Raw genomic sequence first — 9,557 nt, 5'->3', positions numbered from 1 at the left:
AGGACCCCTAAAATGCTGTCACAGTTAACTGCAATAGATGCTATTAAGTTAATTTTTGAAATCTGAAATTCATACGGTACTGGAGCAGATTCTCACCATGTAGCAGATAATGGATTCTCTTATACAGATTCACTTTCATGTAGCTATAAAAGGGCTGATCTTAGTAGACTGCAAACCAATCACAGCAATTCACTCTGGGGAATATAGAATAAAGAGGGTGAGAGATCACTAATTACAGTTGCCAATATTTTCTATAGATGTGGCCAAGTCACCTTGTAAGAAGTGGTAGTATATGTAAGAAGCAGGAGTATATGTCTTTCTTAATACTGACATTACAAATATATGGAGTTAAGGTATCTCACAAATTCAAGTCCTTCAAAAATCTGCTCTCTCTATATATTGCCCTATACTAACATATTCTTAGAACAAGCCTGAGAGAGAAATTCCAACATTCACTCCACTGTTGGACAACAGTGAGTCTAAGAGGCTTCTAGTGAAAGATAACATCTTTTTATAAAAAGAAATTAAAAAGGTATGATATGTGATATATTTCCCCATTTCAACTAAATAAATATTAGTGGTTCTATCTTTTGATTGATAAGAAACTATATACTATTGGAGTTCTATATACAGAACAAGTTGAGCCAAAGAAAAGTAGGGAAAGGGGTCAGTAAAGTTGGTGCTGAGGGACAAGACTAAACACTATTTTTTAGGTCAGTGGTTCCAAGTTTGTTTCTAAGAGCTGATGTATGTTGTTTTGAAGAACATCATTTGATCCTCAATATAGTCCAAGCCACAGAAAAAAATTTTTTTATTATATCATGGCCTAACTGTGTAACAATACAAGAAGTCAAAACAAATTTATATTAAACTTTATTTTTAAATGTTAAATAGTCAGTTGAAGGGGGTATGTTAAATACACAGCTTTGTGTCTTTTCTAAACACTTATTATTCATATCAAGAATATCAGGGCAATGCATTAAGAATGACTGTGAATCTTACAAGCCATATAAAATTAATTCTATAATGAACAAAATCCCTAATCTCCAAAAACCAAATATATTTAAATGTATATTTCTTACCATTTCTAACAGAAGCATCTGGAGCCAGAAGACTGACACAGAAGTAGAGGGGTTTTTGTTTGTTTTGTTTTGTTTTTAACATCATAGCATTATTTCCCTTTGACTTGTAAAGCCTAAGGTATTATCTTCTTGTGATGCTGATATTGGGAAGTAAAGAAATATTTACATTATGGGTTATGTGATATAATGAAAGATATGTACTCTATATTACAAAACAGAAGAACCATGATTTAATCTTTCCCACAACTCAAACCATGTTAGAGAGTGTGCCTCATAATGGGTTTTTATTATGTTTTGTTCCATAAAGCATTTCTAGTCATGATAGTGGTAAACTGATATTTCAGCATTGTTTCTGTAAGTCCAAATAGACTTTTCAAATCAGAATTCCATGCAGAAATCAGTCCTAAAGAATTACAACATTTTTAAGCATTTAAAAGAGCTATGAAATATTCTTGGACACTAAAATCCTTTATACGCATCAGGGCCTCAAACAGATATTTATACATGATAATAAGGGTAAGTGCAGACACACAAATCAGTACAAATTTATCTATATGGATAAAGAGATGCTTCTGTTTGCATATGGATATTCATGAAAATTAGAGGGAAAAAGTCAAAACTAAATAAATATTTAATATTTCAGCACCTGTCATATAGTTTTTTGTATGTGTGTGCCTTACTACTATTGACTAGCAGTAGTACTGCTACTCTAACCAACTTCATTAAAGAATAAAAGAAAAGTAATAAGTCATTTCACACTCTGTCTGACCATTATACAATAATAGCAAGATTTCATGCAAGGGTACAACATTATGCCCGTCTGCAATCACAGTCTCTTTGCAAAAATCTCAATTCACACTTCACATGCAGCTAACCTTGTTACCATCCCTTCCTAAATCCATCAGTGTTGCAGCTGCACGTCTTCACAGCCCAACATCTTAAAATTCATCACTTTGGCACCTTAGCATCACTATAGGTCAAGATAAAGAATCCAACCAAGAATAATTAAAGGGCACCCAGATGTTTAGTTTACTTATCTCAAGTCTTTCCTTTAATATATTCGAATTGCCTGTGTGTACTATTTCTTTCATATTTTTAAGATATGTGCAATGTGATTATTTTAAGGGTATGAGACCTGGAACAATACATTTCAGACTTTTTTTTTACAAGTAGAGTTCTTTGTAGTTGAAATTTGAACAAGAGGCGTGATAATGAGTAGGTTGAGGGAAGGAAAGGTGTTATCTCATTAAGGTAATTACTAAGACATCCCTACCATTATATCGGTTTGAAAATGTGGCAATTAAAGCGCCCTACATGGGCTCCTGGAGACAAGAGAACAAGACAGTTCTCTTGGAACTTCTATAGTACGGTTAATGTGTGTCATGTAAATGAAAGGGTAGACTATTGCTATTTAATTCTTTTCCTCAAACCCCCTACCCTCACCCTCAAATTTCTTTGCCAGTTATGGTTCTTATTTTTTTTTCTTTAACCTGAATTTAGTTCTCATGAAAGGTGCTAGATTGACAACCCTACAAGCTAGAGCCCTCTACTTACCCACAGAATAGTTGGAGCACAGAAAACAACAGGGTAAGCTGGGCAGGCAACATGCTACCAACCTAAGTCAAAAGAGATCTGACCTTCCTTCCCACTCTTTAGTCAGGCAAGTCTCTTGCTCTGATGAGAAGGCTGCCAAATTGATACCCAAAGTCAGGAAGCCTTAAAATACATGTAAGAAAAATGGTAAATGATGTTCATAGCTTACTTCACCACAACCTATACTGGGTAACTCATGTGGCTCTCAATTCACTCGGGCTGAATTTACATAATTCAGTGAAACCACTACCTTTGGTCACTAATTCGTTTCCCCTCCTGAGCTGGTCATCTTGCTCTTGGCTCTTTCATTGCTTCCCCTCAAGATCAATAGTAATGTGATATACAAAATAACACATAGAAACCATTCTCAAAAATTTTGCTTTCATGGTCACTGAAATATTATTTTAAAATACAAAAATTAGCTGACCATGGTGGCATACACCTGGAGCCCCAGCTACTTGAGGGGCTGGAGTAAGAGGATCACTTGAGCCCAGGAGATTGAGGCTGCAGTGAGCCAAGATCCCACCACTGCACTCAAACCTGGACAATAGGATGAGACCTTGTTTCTATATATATATTTTATATATATATTATTTAAGTCAAAATTTTAAAAAGAAAATAAATGTCCAGCAGTGAAAGGATGGTTGACACACCTATGATACTGTTTGTTTGTTTGTTTGTTTGAGCCACTACACCCGGGTTATTTCTTAATTTTTTTGTAGAGACGGGGTCTCACTATGTTGCCCTGGCTGGAGTGCAGTGGCACAATCACAGCTCACTGCAGCCTCAACCTCCTGGACTCAAGCAATCCTCCTGCTTCAGTCTCCCATGTAGTTGGAACCACAGGTGTGTGCCACTGCACCTGGCTAATTTTTAAATTTTTGCAGAGACAAGGTCTCACCATGTTGCCCAGGCTGGTCTTGAACTCCTGGGCTTAAGCAATCCTCCCACCTTGGCCTCTCAAAATGCTGAAATTACAGCTGTGAGTCACTGCGCCTGGGCACAATTATGACATATTTATGGAAGAGATTATTATATATCAAATATCATACTTACAAAGAGTTTTAAATAATATAAAGAAATACTTGTATTACACAGGAAAAACATATACATCCCAGATGAAATATGACACAACTACATAAAAATGCACTTAAAAATCCAGAAATTATAAACCAAATGTTAGTAGCGAGCGGTAGAAGATGAGTTTTTTCTTCTCTCTACTTTTTAGCATTTTATAAATTTTCTACAGTTAGCAGGCATTACATATACAGTAGGAAAGTTATTTTAATGATTTTCACAAAAAGTCTGTTTCTTTTGTAGTAGAATTTGACCACATAAATTTAACTCCATTAAAATTGAAGGTCAAGAATAATCTGAAAGTGCTGTAATCCTGTGGTTTCTGTTTTCTTTCCTTTTGTCTCCTATCCTTATAGGGAAAAAATAAAAATGGGAGAGGGGAAAAACCATTAAACAAATATGTTGTAGAAAAAAACTGAAGTTTAGAATGGGTATTAAACTAGATGACTTTTGAGATTCCTTCCAGTCCTGGGTTTGGATCAAGATGAGCTCTGCTTAAAATTCAATTACTTATTAATGTGGATGTTAGAAATATCCTCTGCCAAATTTCTGGGCAGAACCGAGTACCAGTCATGTTCCTCTAAGGGACTAGATCATTCATGGGAAGAAAAGAAAAGCCTGTAAAACATGATGCCAAATAGAAGGGATCCTTCTTGAAATGCCACTGCCTTATGCGGCACTTGTGTATAAAAAGCAGTGTTTTGAATAGTTGGGTTTTTAAATTATGTCCCAAAATATTAATTAATAGTAAGATCCAATGCATTTACAAGCTTAAATGTACACGGTCATCTTTTCATCATTGACATTCCTCAATGGAAATGTTTGTTTGACCTGTCACCTTTGGCCACATGAAAACACCCCAGACATGTGAAATAACAAAGTAAAAATCAGGAGGACAAGGAAGGCAGGGAATGGGGTGCTGAAGGGATTCTGCAAACTTGGGTCTTAAAAGTCTCCCAGCAGGCCACAACTTTCCTCTTTTGAATTCGCCCACCTGACACTTCTCACCAGACCCTTGGCCATCATGTCTATTATCAGTTTCTGAAATGAAAGCAGTCATTGTTGCTTTACTAAATGAGGTGGAAAGGTCTTAATGTTTATATATAAATTCTAATCTAATTGTGCCCCAATAAATATCTTCGTGGGAGGACTTTCAGAATGTGAGAGGCACTGTACCTTCTGCAGGAAAAATCAGGCCATGAGACTCAACATGGGCTGTGCGGAGCTGCCTAATATCATCCCTTAGGCACCAGCAGGAGCGAAGACTTTCAACTCAAAATAATAATAGGAGACGGGAAAGAGGACAGGGGTAACAGAAATTTGGGCCCCGGCTCTGCAACCAGGCACGCCCAGGTACCTGCCACTCAATGGCTGAAGAGAAGGCAATGGGAGAGCCCCTGCAATTGCTCAGCCAGCCGCGAGGGCAGTCATGTGAAGCCGCTGAGTAGAACTGTTTGGTGCGAACAACTGGCTCTTGATGGTCAGCTCTAATGTATGTTAGAGAAGTTTGTGGGGGAATCAAAAATGTGGATTCCCAGAAATTTCCAAAGCAATCCAGAAAAGAAAGAAGATAAAGGGAAATGTGCCATGCCCACGATTATCCAATTGTGCTTTATGTGACTTTCTGGACCAATCTATCAATGCATAGTAATGAAAGATTATGTGAAACTTATGTATCTATACACATATGAGCATGTTTAATGCAATACCTCAGTGTGTTCACTCAAGGCCAGTGAGGAAGTAGGTGTCCCGTTAAAATCCTCTTAATTTAACGGAAACAATTTGATAAGCTTTCATTAATAGAACATTTGTGGGAAATAAGACAGATGAATAAGAAGGTGATGCTTTGAAGTGGCTACAGCTCGGATGCACCCTATTTCCAGTGGGATACTGCCTTTCTTAATATCTAATCTAGAATCTCTGCTCATCAGTTTGCAGATACCCAGTCTGCGGGAGGAAAGAGTTGCTTCAAGAGGAAGTTGGGCAATCAGATTATCAACGCTACTAACAAACATTATTTGCATTTTTCACAAATTATGACACGGCAATTTTATCAAATTGGAGATACATTTAAAATCAAAAGGTTAAAATTAAATCATCAGAAAAACAGTTCACCCTACAGGAAACCTAGCTAATGTGCTTGGGAGACTCTCACATTTGAAAACTACACCAAGTAACTTAGCTTTCCTGAAGTAGGAAGTGAATAGCACGGGCTTCCACATTTATTTCCTAACACTCTGTCAGCTGATTGGTTTTAGAATGCAGACCACTTTTATACCACAGGCACCCTCATTTTGTATTATAGGAGTGAGGAAACAACGCACCACTAATATCTAATTCCTCTCTCCTAAAGAAGCATTATAAATGTACATTGCTTTATAGAAAACTTTCCCTCCTAGTTTACGTGAGGATGAACTGTGCCTGAATGGGCGCCCTGGAACACCTCTTCCTCCAGTCCCCAGAGGCTCTGAGGGAAACCCCGTCTCGCGAATAATGCTGAATCTATAGACGTGGATAATCCATTGCACTACATGTCTACCGGTTCCTAAATTCCACTTAGCGTTTTCGTACTTCCAACTATAGCGGGAAGGAGGAAGAGAAGAGCCAGAGGGGAAGCAGGGGGTGATCAACAAAGAGGAGTTGACTTCCAAGAATTGAAGGGAAATCTGAAGGAGGTATCATTTGCAGTCATGAGGCCTTTAGAGGGGTGGGAGTGAAGCTGGATGCAGATAAGAGCTCCCAACTGAGCAAAGATTATTTTATTGTCTTCACAGTAGGAGAAGGCTTTATATTCCCTCCAGAGCCCACCGAGATGTGAGAGAAGGGCCCTGCTCTGTAGGCCATCCCAAGCACCGTCCTTGAAAGCGTCTGGATTCCCATCCCAGGCTTATAGAGCCCCTGTCCTGATGCGCCCATGCCTCTCTGAAGCGCTGTCTGTACCCGAGCGCAGGAACTCGTGGCGGCCGGGCGGTCCTGAGTGCAGAGGAGCGCGGAGCCCAGCTGGGGTACTTGCCGAGCAAGAGCCCGCGCGGAGCCGGCGCGCCGCAGCTGGGCTTCAAGGCCGCCGCGCCAAATCCCTGGCTGCGCCGTGTGTGAGAATCGCTAGGAGGCGGCGGGAGGAGAGCCACACTGAGGGCCTCTTCACTAAAGAATCAAGTCTGACGGCGGGAATGGGGGTGGGTAGGGGCGGGAATCCATCAGCTCCACAAAGTGACAGGGCCCTTTTATCATAAATCAAGTTCAATCTCGCTCTCGCGAAGGTCCTCTTCTTTCGGCGGAGCTCCCGCAGGGGCGACCCGCTGTCCCAGACCCGATAGTAGCAAGAGCTGGGAGAGACCCAAATCTGTATCGAGAGGGCGCGGGCTGAGAGCCGCGGTGGGGAGCCGGGCCTGGGCCCAGCGCGACCTGCAGGGCAGCTGCCTCGGGAGCGCTTCTGCTCTGCCTGCGATGGCTGAGGCGGCGGCTCGCCGAGCGCGCTCCGAGCTGTGCGAACAGAGGAAGTATGTGCCAGTTAGAAGCGTTCCGCCGGCCACCTCGTCGCAGCCGCGGCGCAAGGTCTTGGAGCCCGCAGACCTGAGGCCCGACGCCTCCCTCGTCGGCTTCCACTAATAACTTATTAAATAGGGACGATTTAGAGTTGATCTGTCACTGAGCACTACTTACCCTGAGATCTTTGGGTTTCTGAATTACTTTATTGATCTGAAGATTTTGTTCTTTGGAATGTGACCCTGTTTGGACTTAGAGCTAATCAGGAAACGCTGCCGGGGAGGGTGCTTTGTAACCACTTTGCCTACCTCCCCCCGGGCGCCGCCGACCCTTCCTTGACGCGCTCGCTGCGGCAGCCTAGGCTTTACCCGGAACCCGCCAGCCCGGGTTACCTAGCTCCACCGGGTGCCCTGGGAGCTGTCTGTGGTGCTAGCAGAAAGAAACCAGGAGCGGGAGACCCAGTGGACGAGACAAGGAGAGGAGGAGACAAACTGAGAATGTGAGGTTGACCGAGACGGTCCACCCAGCAACACTCAAACTGACAGAGACCTTCAAAATTCAGCCGGAAGGAGCGGGGGAAATAGTCCCATCTGGGTCATCTCATCGCCCCGAGACAGCTGACCGGTTTTCTAATCCACCTCCCTTTCTCTGAAAGCACACCTCCCCACAGCCCCACACACCCCTCTTACTTACCCCTACCCAGCCCTGCGGATGAGGTAAGAAGTCAGGGCACTCAGCACTGGACCCTAAGAAGAGTCCCTAACTCCAGAAAAAGACACAAATGTTAGCAAAGAAGCCTGGAGATGACCAAAAATGGGACTGGACAAAGACCTAGTGGGAGACTCAAAGAGCTTGGGGATATTGTTCCAGAGTCCATAGGAGTAATCCTGGAGAAGCCCCCACTCACTCATCTGCCCACACCTCTCTCTAGTCAACAGCCAGGGTACAGGGCAAGCCCAAATTCCCTACCAAGAATTCAGAGATGCAAAAGAAACATCAATTCCCTCCAAGGCTTGACCCTGCCCCGATCATGTCCACCAGTGGTGAAAAGTCTCATTCTTTCCAAGCATGTTGACTTCAAGCTTGGTTTTTTCAAAAAACAGGCAGCTCTCTTCCAGTATATTTTTGTAACCACGTGACTTAACAAGAACTAAAGTTTCCCTTGCCCTGGGGAGATCTTTTCCAAATATTTTTAGAAAGTTAAAAATATAACAAAACAAACTACTCACAAGTCACTTGTTTAAAGAGGGGAGGTGGGATCCGACAGACTCCTGGGGAAGGGCTGCCTAGGCAGGAGTCAGATGGCAGGGAGGGAGGAGGAGGGAGAGTAAGCAGTTTTATTTGCAAGGGAGGAAATCAGCTGTCTAATTTGCCATCGTGCGGGCTTTCATTTTAAGGGGTGGAGCAAAATTAAACAGATACAGGGTGGTAGGTATCTTTGCTGGAGGCATTGAGCCAAGAAGCAATCACTACTTTGCAACTCATTGAAAAATCACTAGTTTGGGCTAGAACAGCTGGCTGCTAGCCAGGGAGTTAACTTCTTCCTTCACACTTACTACAGATTTGTGCTAGGTTTGCTGGGGTCCCTGAGCTGATCTTGGTGTTGGCAAATCTAAGAGGCCTTTGTAGGTCTTTAAACGTCTCTCTGAAATACATTTGTATTACTGTGTTTCTGTAGGAAGCAAAGATTGTCACTGAAAGTCCCTGTTTTTCTAGCCTTCGACTTAATCAAAGGAGCAATCTAAACAGAGTCCAGCCACAGAGTGCCCTTCAGACACCAGCTGAAGGTGGGAAAAAAGAAAAAGAGTACAGCTCCCAGGGACAGCTGTCCTCTGGTTCTCTGTAACTCCAGATTTCCCACGAGAATAGGCCTCTGCCTGTTACCTTGTTCCTCATTTCTCAGAAAACCTGGGGTTGCACTCTTCACCTCCTAGCCAACCCCTCAATTTAGTTGAGCAGGCACAGAAGGAAAGAAGGACCCTTTGTGAAGAAAAAAATTGGGTTTGCATTTGACTTTTAAGCAAGTGACTTTTGAATACTAGGGCACCTGCTGAGGTGCCCTTTGCAGTACTGCTGCAGAAAAAGAAAAGAAAGAAAAAGAAAGAAGGAAGGAAGGAAGGAAGGAAGGAAGGAAGGAAGGAAGGAAGGAAGGAAGGAAGGAAAAAAGGAAAAGGGGAAAAAAGAAAAGAGAAAAGAAAAAGAAAGGAAAAGAAAGGAAAGGAAAAGAAAGGAAAGGAAAGGAAAGGAAGGAAGGAAGGAAGGAAGGAAGGAAGGAAGGAAGGAAGGAAGGAACCAGTCACCCACCCAACTTTTCTTCCT

The sequence above is a fragment of the Mandrillus leucophaeus genome, unplaced genomic scaffold, assembly GCF_000951045.1.
Source record: "Mandrillus leucophaeus isolate KB7577 unplaced genomic scaffold, Mleu.le_1.0 Scaffold492, whole genome shotgun sequence".
NCBI classification, from domain to species: domain Eukaryota; kingdom Metazoa; phylum Chordata; class Mammalia; order Primates; family Cercopithecidae; genus Mandrillus; species Mandrillus leucophaeus.
Note: the sequence above shows the minus strand (reverse complement) of the source record.